Source organism: Lagenorhynchus albirostris, chromosome 1 (genome assembly GCF_949774975.1).
Source record: "Lagenorhynchus albirostris chromosome 1, mLagAlb1.1, whole genome shotgun sequence".
Taxonomy (NCBI): domain Eukaryota; kingdom Metazoa; phylum Chordata; class Mammalia; order Artiodactyla; family Delphinidae; genus Lagenorhynchus; species Lagenorhynchus albirostris.
The window spans coordinates 120,691,795-120,703,473 of NC_083095.1; the positions used below are offsets into that span (position 1 = coordinate 120,691,795).

The 11,679-nt window shown below is 42.9% G+C and overlaps 1 long non-coding RNA gene across 1 annotated transcript; it reads right to left on the reverse strand.

The window, feature by feature from the left end:
* Nucleotides 1-806: 806 nt before the first annotated feature.
* Nucleotides 807-10,467, reverse strand: LOC132531618 (uncharacterized). The gene is made up of 3 exons (XR_009544145.1): nucleotides 10,396-10,467; nucleotides 5,468-5,518; nucleotides 807-937 (listed from the first exon to the last, which is right to left on the reverse strand). It is a non-coding gene; the product is annotated as an uncharacterized LOC132531618 (long non-coding RNA).
* Between the last annotated feature and the right edge of the window lie 1,212 nt (nucleotides 10,468-11,679).

Here is an 11,679-nt window from a genome sequence, read left to right on the forward strand (position 1 = left end):
AGACCTTCCCTTCCCATTCTTTTATTTCTAGTGTTCATACTCTTCCCACACGGCATAGGGGAGTACGGAAATGATGAAGCATGACTTCAGAAGTAAGGTTCTTTTTTTTTTTTTTTTTTTAAATTTTTTGGCCACGCCACACGGCAGGTGGGATCTTAGTTCCCCTACCAGGGATCGAGCCCGCGCCCCCTGCAGTAGAAGCGTGGAGTCTTAACCACTGAACCGCCAGGGAAGTTAGGTTCTAAAAGGCATGGTGGCTTCTGTCTTGCTTCCTGGAGTCACTCCCTCTGGGAGAAGCCAGCTGCCATAGGACACTCACGCAGTCCTATGGAGAGGTCCACATGGGAAGGAACTGAAGCCTCCTGCCAACAACCAGGACTAACTTGCCAAGCATGGGAATGAACCACTTTGGAAGCAGAGCCTCAGCCACAGTCAAGCCCGGTGTCCGCCTGTGGCTCTGGCTGACATCTTGGCTGCCACCTCATGAGAGGCCTTGAGCCAGACACACAGGTCGGCTGCTCCTGGATGCCTGACCTACAGGAACTGTGAGGTAATCAATATTTATAGTTTAACCCACCAAACCTGGGATGACTTGTTACCTAACTACAGGTAACTATTACAGAAAGTCACCTGAATATGTGACTCATAATGACACAGATTTGGTCAGAAAATTAACTGCTAGGTTCTAACCACCGAACTTATTCCCAGAGTAGGGAGTTGGGAGATTGGGGTAAGAGAGGGAAGACCAGGATATTTTACATTAAGTATTTGTTTTTTAAAAGAACAATTTTAAAATCTGTTCTTTGGCTTGAGGTCTTGTTGCTGTCTTTTCTCTCTTCTACTTTCTTTCCATAAATAGGATTAAAGCAGTCTGGTGGTGTTGGTTGGGGGCACACCCCACTTGGAGTTAGAGCTGCCGGGATATACTGGAGAAGCACTTGAATGGGAATGAAGAGCAGAGTCATTTTCTTTCTTTTTGACATAAAAAAACTACATTCTAATTCCAGAATCTACAACAGAATAAAGTCAGCTTTGTCTTCATAAGGACCTTAGTGTCTTTAAAATCAATTCCAAATAGGAACAGTGGACAGAAATGAGATCCTGTCCTGGGATCTTCCTGGGTAAAACTAGTTACAGCCACAAACACATTCAGAGAGGAAGTTAATTGCCAATTTTCCAGGAGGAAAGGTTAATTGTGAAGACCGTTTCAAGGATAAGTCTTGGGAATTATGATATACTGGACCAAAGGAAAATGGGATTATAAGTAAGAAGACAAAATACTTGAGAGTGGCTAATTTTAATTGTAAAATAATACAGTTCAGGGGTTCTCAAATTTCAGTGCACGTAAGAGTCACTTGGAGGGAGGAGGCTACTCTCAAATTCAGATCCCAAGGCCTCAGCCTCAGAGATTCTGACTTAGTAGGTCTAGGATTGAGTCCAGGAATCTATGTTGTTGTTTTTTTGTTTGTTTGTTTGTTTTTTGCGGTACGCGGGCCTCTCACTGTTGCTTCTCCTATTGCGGAGCCCAGGCTCCAGATGCGCAGGCTCAGCGGCCATGGCTCATGGGCCCAGCCGCTCCGCGGCATGTGGGATCTTCCCGGACCGGGGCACGAACCCGTGTCCCCTGCATCGGCAGGCGGACTCTCAACCACTGCGCCACCAGGGAAGCCCCTGAGTCCAGGAATCTATGTTTTTAATGAGCATAACGAGTTGTTTTGATTGTCAAAGTTCTGCAGACTACACTTTAAGAAAAAATGAGTTAATATACATAATATGTGTAATAAAATATTGTACTGGTTAAAATTATGAATGGAAAGATATCCAGAAATACTAGGCAAAGGTTGGACAGCAAAGGAGAGTGTGAAATATCACCCTGACAAGTGCCTATCAGACATTTCCAGCAGATATGTCAATTGCTCCAAACCCTCCTACATACCGTCCATCTCCTAAAATGCAACTACATTTGAGTTTTAACAGTTCAAAGTCTAATCATTGCACAGTGGCCACTGGAGAGTGTGTTTTAAAATAATTGTATTATAAAGGAAGATGATAAATGTTTCCATAGGTTTTGATGAAATACTATGCTGTTACTGTGAAAGAGCGTTCGACTTGCAAATTCTAAAATAAGAAGGAGAAAATTGTTAATCTAGTTTTAGAAGAAAATTAACTTTATAAGTAAACATTTTTAATAAGAAGAGTATGTGGGATATAAACTAAAAATCTCGACTGTTCAGTGTGTGATTGGCAGAATCAGTTTTACTGTTTATTAGTGACACACGCAATTTGGAGAAGAAAACCCTAAGGACATGCGGGTACAGCCCAGCTTTGCTGCTCTCAGCATGGGCAATAACGTATTTCCAGTCATTTCCACAGGTGACATACTGACAATTGGATTTATGGAGCAGTGACCCAATTCAGTCACTCAGAGAGTTAAAAAAACACAAACATGTCACAATATGGGGAAAAGAAAACAGGAAAATGACAGCATGCGGAATAGGATCATGAGAAAAGGAAGAACTTTAGGACTGAAGGGGACTAGAGGGGACCCCCAAGTCCAGCACCTTCATTTTATAGGTAGGAAATGGAGTCACAAACAGACCGAAGATTGTCTTTGCCCTCACGATGTCCTAGTGGAACTCAGACCTCCCAGCTCCCAGCTCAGTGGACCAAGGCTTAGTTGGCTCATAATGATGGGGTCAGTGCTAACCTGCCCCAAGGACAACAGCCTCTGGGTGTCATCACTGCCTACAAGGGTACATCTGGCCGCTCTGCTGACAGGGTGCTGTCTTGAGTAATTATTTTTTTAAAAAAAAATCACATCTGTTATTTTGTACTTAACTTATGGGAATACCTTTGCTCTTTTTTGAATAGTCTTCTGAGATTATAAATCTAAAAATGAAACTTTGCACATTGTAATAATGTTTTTTCTTGTAACCTGCTCTTATCATTTATTCTATCTGAGTTTTACCAGTGCATCAGGTCTAATGGCTCAGTGTTTTCCAGGATGGAACCCTATTTTTTTATTTTTATTTTATTTTTTTGCAGTACGCGGGCCTCTCACTGTTGTGGCCTCTCCCGTTGCGGAGCACAGGCTCCGGACGCACAGGCTCAGCGGCCATGGCTCACGGGCCCAGCCGCTCCGTGTCATGTGGGATCTTCCCAGACTGGGGCACGAACTGGGGCAGGCGGGACTCTCAACCACTGTGCCACCAGGGAAGCCCAGAACCCTGTCTATTTTGATCATCCTTATATCCCCAGCCTTTAGTACCGTGCCTGGCACACAGCATTAACTCAATAAATATGTGTTGAATGAATCCATTAGTAGACTATATTAATCAGTAGAATAAGTTATCGTTTACTGTGGCACATTGAGATTGTTTCCAGTTTTTTCACAATTATAAGTAATGCTGCAGCGAATATTCTTTGATGAATCTTCGCACCCACTCCTTATTATTGCCTTATGATAAATTCCTAGAGGTGCAATTAGTAGATCAAAGGTTTTGGATACATATTGCAGAATTGCCCTTCAGAGAAATGGTCCCATTCCCCCCATCCTCCTGCCAACGTTCTTTTCTTTTCTTTTTTTTAACAATGAAGATATTTTTCTCTTGAGAACTGAAGTTAGTGCTGGGAAAACATTTTAAAAGCACTCTGCCCATTTTGATCGCATAAAAACAGCTTTTGAATACTTTCCGTCTGTATTGTATTAAATCATACCAGTAATTTATCTAGAGGTGAAAGGTTACTGAAGCCACTGCTAAATCGTTTATATTCCTTGGACTTGTTCTGACTTATAAGTTTTATAAAAGGGAGGGGTGTGTGTTTTTTGCTTGAGAGAGAGCAAGTGAGCCGAGACTTGCTGTCATAGAACCACGGTGGGACAAAGTGACAGGGAGGCAGGGTGACAGAGCAGGAAAATCTGTGGCCCTGGAGGACTCTGCAGCACACTGAGTTCTCACACGTAATGCATACACATAACACACACATGGAACGACATGGTAGGATCTCAAAGCACAGTGTCTAGCGGGGAGGAGGAATAGACATTTTTCAAGATTCATAAAAATGAAAACGATGCACATGAAACACATCAGAGGGGTTGCCTGTATGGGAAGGAGGAAACAGTGCATGGGGATCAGATGTGAGGGGGACCACGCCCAGACCAAGGATGCTTCGAACGTGCCCCAAATGAGGAGTGTAAGTAAGCCGAGCCCATGAAAAAGAAGCAAGAAAGAAGGAAAGAAGGAGGGAAGGAGGTAGAGGAAGGAAATGAGAGAGGAAGGGAGGGAGGGAGGGCTCTGAGCCCCTCTGAGCCCTGACTCTGTCACTAACTCCGGGTGAACTGCCCTCGAGTCCCTCCCCCTCTTCTAGGCCTTGGTCGTACGTGCTGGGGAAGGACTAGATGATTCCCAAAGTTCCAGCTGTGTCACGCTGTGATTTAGACACAAGCAGGACATGGATGCGGTGGCCTAGACTCTTACGTGTAAATACAGGTGTTGCGTTTCCCCAGTACGCCCTGACAAATCCCACAAACAGAAAGCATCGATCAATTTCTAAAACAAACCATGTGCTTTATGGAAGAAGTACTGCTAGCATAGACTTCCATAATATTATAAGCAGATGTGAGCTGTTTATTAAATTTACAAACAGCAAAGTCCCATAATGACGGACCTCCCCAGGACGGCCAGCTATTCCTTGGCAGAATTCCAGCAGGAAATTTTCTGGTGTCGACTGTTCTTCTTTCCTCTTGGAGCCGCAACGTCTCAGACAATGTTTGAATTATTTAAATATGCCCCAAATCTGCAGTTCATTGTCTTATCATTTCAAAGGATTGTGCTTCTATAAATCATATCAAATGTCTGAGATTCAAACCAAAAAAGCAAGGGTAAAAACTCAGGCACAGATACTCCTGGCTCTCCAAGGAAAGCATACAGCAGAAAGGAAATGATATTGCATATTAAAAGCGAGTATTCGTTTGAAAGGTTTATGTGAACACAAGATGATATAATGCAGTCGGTTGATTCCACAAGTTAAGATTTGTGCGTGTGTCTGTGTGTGTAGATTCTGAATTAACCTAGTTAAAAAATGACACAATGTGCTCATAGGAGCAACAAAGTAAACGTATTAGAATATGTGGGGAGCCAAGGGGTTGCCTAAAGCAATTTTCTCTTTTATTTTGGGAGGGAACAGCAAGCTTTGCTAAACACCTTGACACCATCTATACTGATGGATGCCAGACCATCCCTGTGTGATCAGTTTCCTCCTGGTTTTCATTTGGAAGAGGAAGCAGTTTGAAAACCAAGGTTTTTTCTCTGGCTTTAGAAGCACAAGGAGCCCGGCCAACTTTTAAATATTCGGTTGGTCTTAGTCAAGTTATGTAGGACCCAGTTACTCCACTCTAGCTGTTGCCAGGAATTAGACATACACGAGAAAAGAGATGAGCAGAAACAAATCACTCCCGGTGCCTTACCTGCGGAGAGCCTTTCGTCTGTTCTTGGCTTTGCTTGTGGAGATTTGGATCCTGGGAGACACATTGTCAGTTTCAGTATTTGTGGAGACAAAGAACAGGGCTTCTCCCAGCATGGGCTTCTCTCCCGTCCTGCTGTGGCCCCTGTGGACTCCAGTTCATTTTAGCCCACCTTGCACAGGGGGTGTGGTGGGTACATGGGAGGAGACGGGAAGGCAGCCAAGAACATAGTTACAACACCCAGAAAGCAGACTCTGAGACTCGGATTTGTATGCAGGAGGTCGACTGGGAAATGCTTTTAGGAACCACACCTGTGAGGGAGTGAAGAAAGCAGGCTAGATGGAGGAAGAGGCTGGACTGCACTGCAGTCACAAAAAGACCTCAGGGATCTGCAGGGATACACTGCTGCTGGGGCAGCTCTTCAGAGTGGTCCCACCTTGGCCATTATTACTGGTCCCCCTACATCAACCATCCAGTTGTTGGTTACTGGCTATCTTCTCTTCCCTATACACACACACACACACACACACACACACACACACACACACACACACACACACTTCCCTCATACTGGGAGGGTTGGAGAGGGACTAAGATGAGAGCTATCAGCCACCAACACTCCAGCAACTGGGGAAAGAAGTGCCCCAGTGGATGCACCACAGCAACCACCACAAAATAAAAGGTGCATCTCCGCCATTAAGGAGCTTACGCTCTCATTGAGGGAACAAGACATGTGCATTAACCGCAGGACAAGGCAATAGATTATAAGTGTCAAGTGAATGGCACTGATTATGTGTTTTATAGACGTGCGGAGAAATGACAGAAAGCTAGAAGAGGGATTCTGGATTATTGGACTCAACCAACTCAATTTACAAAGAGTTTTCTCTGATGTGAAAAGTGGAGGGACATGTCCAAGCTTACACATCTACCATGGAGCCACCTAGCTTTCCTGATTCCCATTTCAATTCTCATTCTCCTCCTCAGTAAACCTCCCCCACTTTGGAAGTGGTTACTTTTGACAGGACTGATCTTGTGTAACTGTGACTAGATCCAGGTAAGGCAGAAAACAGAACCCCTGAAATAGGTCATCACCTGCAGAAGAATTAAAGTCAAACAAACATCTTTGGCCTTAATCTAAACAACTGTCAGTCAAGAAATGGGACTAGAAATGATGGCCCTCGGCTTACAAGTAATTTCACATTTCATCACTTGTCGGTCTGTTTGTGGCCATGTGGGAGGCCACCATCTCTTCAGAAGGAATGGCCAGCCCCAGCCATGCTCATTTTGCAAAACTGAGAAATGGTTTTTGAGTCTTTTCCCGAAAAACACCAAAGAACATATGGGTAGGAAAACAGAGTCAACACCAGACCACACTGGTGATATCCAGCCTCTGTCAGGGTTATTTGGTAAACCATAACTGTAGTCTGTAGTAGTGCTTGCTGTCTTCCAAATGACAGCATGGCCTGCTAAGGGTCTCCTTTTCTTCCAGAACCTTCCAGCTCATTTTTTCCCCCTCCATGTAAGTTACTTTTACAAACATGTAGGGTGCATTGTAGGGGCTAACAGAAAGGGCAGCTTAGATGACACTGAACGGAGTCAATATTAAAGATCTGAGTCCTTTGGTAAGTTACTAGCTGTTCATTCCTCCAGTCACTCCTTCAACAGATGTTTGCTCAGCCCTTACTTTGTCCTAAGTACCCTTATAAGAACTGAGGGCTGGAAGATGAGTAAAACATTATCCCTCAGGAACCAAGCCATCAGGAAGCTTGATCTGGTGGATAAGACAGAGAGGTGAATATGAGTCAAGTAGAGTGCTATGCTGAAAACCACAGTGGCAACATCGGTGGTGGGATGGCGCTAGAGTTGTCTGTGCTACAAAGAGTCCATTTATTTTGTTTGACGTAAAACATCATTTGGATTGAGTCCCACCCATTATTTGCTTATTCATTCAAAAAAGTTACTGAGAGATTTCCATGCACCTGTCATAGCACTAGATACTACAAGTACACCTAATTGAGCGATACAGCACTGTTTGCTAGGAAGTTCTTAATGATGATGTGTTTTCATGAATTAAAACATCTCTCTCCCTGTTTTTCTGTCCTTTGTCTCTTGAAGCATACATATTTCGAGGGAACCCAGGCATCCCATCCGTTCCATATCACGTCCTATTCAGATCACTCGAGTAGGCCAGAGCTTAGCTTCTTTCTGATCCCAGGCCTCTGCATCTCTTACTCCAACCTCTCCTTTGCCCCTTGACTCTTCTGACCTGGGACCCTCTCCCAGTTCTTTGCGATCGAGTCATTCCAGTGGTTCTTCTAGTCTTAGCTCGCTTCCCTAGAACCCGAGCTCCTCAATACACTCTAGAAACAAACAAAAGTATTCCATCCTGCACAGTTTCTCTCCAGCCCTCCTCCATGGCTTTGTTCAGTTACCCTATCCCATTCTAGGGGAAACCGCTCTTCCAAGCCCCTTCAGTGTCTCTACAGAGAGCCTGAAAGTAGCAGGCATGGGCACACTCCCATCTTTGAGGCTTCTTTTTTTTTTTTTACAAAATGTTTAGTTGTTTATTTTGGCTGTGCCAGGTCTTAGTTGTGGCACACGTGATCTTTAGTTGAGGCATGCATGTGGGATCTAGTTCCCCCACCAGGGATCGAACCCAGGCCCCCTGTATTGGGAGCTCAGAGTGTTACCCACTGCACCATCAGGGAAGTCCCCATCTTTGACACTTTGGAGGTTTTCCTTCTTAAATGGTTCATTATCCAGCCCAAAGCTCAGTACAGAAGTAAGCTGTTTTGTGGGGAAATGGTGGGGGGGCTGGGGTGAGGTTGTCTCACTAACTCAGTGATGAATGTATCGCAGAGTCCCCTGGAGATGGAAGTCCCCAGCCTCATGCACTGGTGGGCTCTCCTCACTTCTCTTCCAACCTCCTCTGAAGCCTCAAGACCGCTTTCCTAGCTTCTTGCTGGCCCATCCACACTGTTGCTACACGCCTCAATACCTTTCTCCTTCCAGAAAATGTCTCTTCACCAATCTGTAATTGTCCACTGCTCTTATTTCCTCGGCCACTTACCAGGAGGGCCTTGAGCCCCTCGACAGCTTAAGTTCTCACTCCCACATTGGCTCTGCCTTTGCTCCTCCATGATGGGTCTTGCACTACCACTGACACATTTTATCAGACATTGGGGGTCAAAACTTCTCCAGCACAAAAAGACTGGCAGAAAGGGGAGCACGCTGAGTAAAAGTAGTCATTGCAGCACACACTCAACTCAATGGCAAGCAGAGCCCTGTTTGGCCTGGATCAGCCACTGCTGCAGGATGCACTGACGCGCATTGCTAAGGGGGCTCCCTTTAACTTGCACAAAGGTTATAGAGAAATGCATGCATCTTCACAGTGTAGTGTAATGAACTATAATTCTGAAGGACACACTTCAGAGTCAAATAGTGCATCAGGTCTAGTAGGCAATGTTCAGTGGGCACGGGTGTGAGACTCACAACCCTTGGTACTTATTGTGGGGTTTTCCCCGAATGTGGTCTCTGGACCCACTGCATCATTTTCACCTGGGAAATTTTTAAAGGAAGAAACTTAGTAAATCTGGATCTTTTGGAGCGGTGCCTAGGCATTTGAATGACAAGCCTATTGAGTCTAGGTTGGGATGAGAGACAACCCTCGTTTTAGAGAAATGCCCAATGCTTGGAAATCCTCCTTCTCTCTGGCCTCACGAAGCCACACAGTAGTTCTCTGCTTGGCCTTGTCTGCAGTTCTGGAAATATTCATCTCCCTGGAGATTTCCTCCCCAGAGAGGATTGTTTCCATCTTTCTAACATTCTATAAAGGGAATAATTCTATAATTAATTTCAGATTGGGTGAGAATATTCTTTCTATAGATATCATGAGCTCTCTAACGCATATGGGAGACATTCCCAGTAGATTATATTTATAATGTTATATAACTGTGGAACACTCCCCCACCCTCGGCCCAAGTGACAAGACCAGTTCCTCCTAAGTGGACCTAGACTTTTTAAACCTTAAAAACAAACAAAGATTTTGAAGTTACAGGTTTTTAATTTTCATTTGAATGGAATTTAGAGGGATTTGGAATTTCTTAGTGCTAATTCTTATGATCACGTATTTCCATGAACTTGGTTGTAAATTTTCCAATTCACAATGAATTCTAACATCCTGTGAATCTTTCCCGGTAAAGAAGGTACTTTTCACCACACAAAACTGCTAGAACTAGAATACTCCCATTTTGCAGCCCTTAATGAATCATCAATTCAGGCAATAGTCATTAATGGTGAAATCCTTGATAAAAGGCTTGTGGGAATGTTACAACATCGGGATCAGAATGGCATGTCCTGAATCCACTGGTCAATCTCAGCTTCACTGAAATGTGGACAGCTTGACATTATGTGCCCCCTTGTGTAATGCAGTATGAGACATGTAGTACCAACTATGAAGTCTTCTTGCCCCAAATTTAAACCGGAACCTAATTAAGCTGATGGAAACAACTTCCAGTTTACAAGAAATAGGGGGTTAGAGGACCAAGATAAACAACACCACAAAGGAGTAACAGGTAGATCCAGAGTGTGGAACATTCTCCAGGACAGTGAGAAGTTGTCTTCAAATCAACTTATCAGAAAAATAAGGATGGACTACTCTAGATGTCAAGATGAAAAGAGGCTTAAGAAATACAGAAAACAAACCTCATTTTTTTTTTTTTTTGTGGCTGTGAGGCTTGTGGGATCTTAGCTCCCAGACCAGGTATCGAACCCGCACCCCCTGCAATGGAGACGCAGTCTTAACCACTGGACCGCCAGGGAAGACCCTGTTTGTCATTTTAAAGACAATTAAGGAAACCTGAGTATAGACTGGGCACTAGATGATACTAAGGAATTAATTTTACTATGTGGGATAATGACATTGTACTTACCTAAGAAAATGTCCATATGATTTACAGAGTAGTATGTATTTAGGGAGTAGCGATGAAATGACACGATGTCTGAGATTTCCTGTAAAACACACACATACAAATAAAAGATAGACAAAGCAAGTGGTAATATCTTGAGATGGTTAAAATTGGGTGTTGAAGTACATGGGGTTCATTATGCAATGCTCTCTACTTTTGCTACATGTTTTAAGATTTTCATAATACTGTATTAAAATAAGAAAAAAACCTCTACCTACAAAGAATAACAAAGAAAGCAAGTAGCAGAATAGCATACTACCATTTGTGGAAAAAAAGTGAACATATGTTTATGCTTGTATATCCTGAAAGGATACCCAAGAAACTGGTAAAAATGATTGCCTCTGAAGAGAGGAACTAGGTGACTGGGAGACAGGGATGGAAGGAAGACTATTCAAATAATTTCTTGAAGAGAGGATGCAGACGTTACAAAAGGAGATAAATTAGTTTTTACAGACTTGGCCCTCATGAGCTTAGTTTTATTCCTCCCAATGCCCTAGTCATTTATTGGTTGTAAACCGGGCATCTGTGGGCCACATTCAGCTGAAAGAGTTAATTTATCTAAATAACAGTAGAGAAATTTATTTAATAAACATATATTCAGGGGCTGCTGCTATGGGCGCTGGGTCTTAGGAGACAAAAAGATGAGTCAGACACTTGTCATTATCAAAATGATAGGGTTTAACAAAATTTCATTAATACTTTATTTTTAATTTTAAGCATAAAAGAAGGAACCTCAGAATAACCATTATCTAATTTTGACTGTCTTTGTGGTTAGTTAAGATTTCTATTTAGCTGTGCCAAGTGATATGGATAATGAAGAAGGAGATGCATCAGTATGTTTGAAGCCCAGTGAATGCAGAAAGTTTCTATGTTGGGTACTCTGTGCTTAACTACTGTAGCAGTAAGGATTGTTAATAAAAGTTAGAATGGCATGGAGTGGATTTAGGGAGGTAAATGACATTAAAATACCATTTCATCCCACTGATTATTGTAAAGAGCCTTATATTTCCATAGTGGCCTTGTGGTTCTGAGCCATATATTAATACATTTAAAAAAAGATTAAAACCACTTAATTTCATAGGAGACCAAAATGATGTTTTTGTACATAATCTTTCTGATATTAGGGAAGATGAAATGTTATCCCCTTATTTCTATTTCACCTTTGGGTAGAAAAAATTAAGCTAATTGAGTTGATGCTGGAGGTTTTTGTTTTAATATTATTCTTATTGAATTGGGGAAATATTTAAA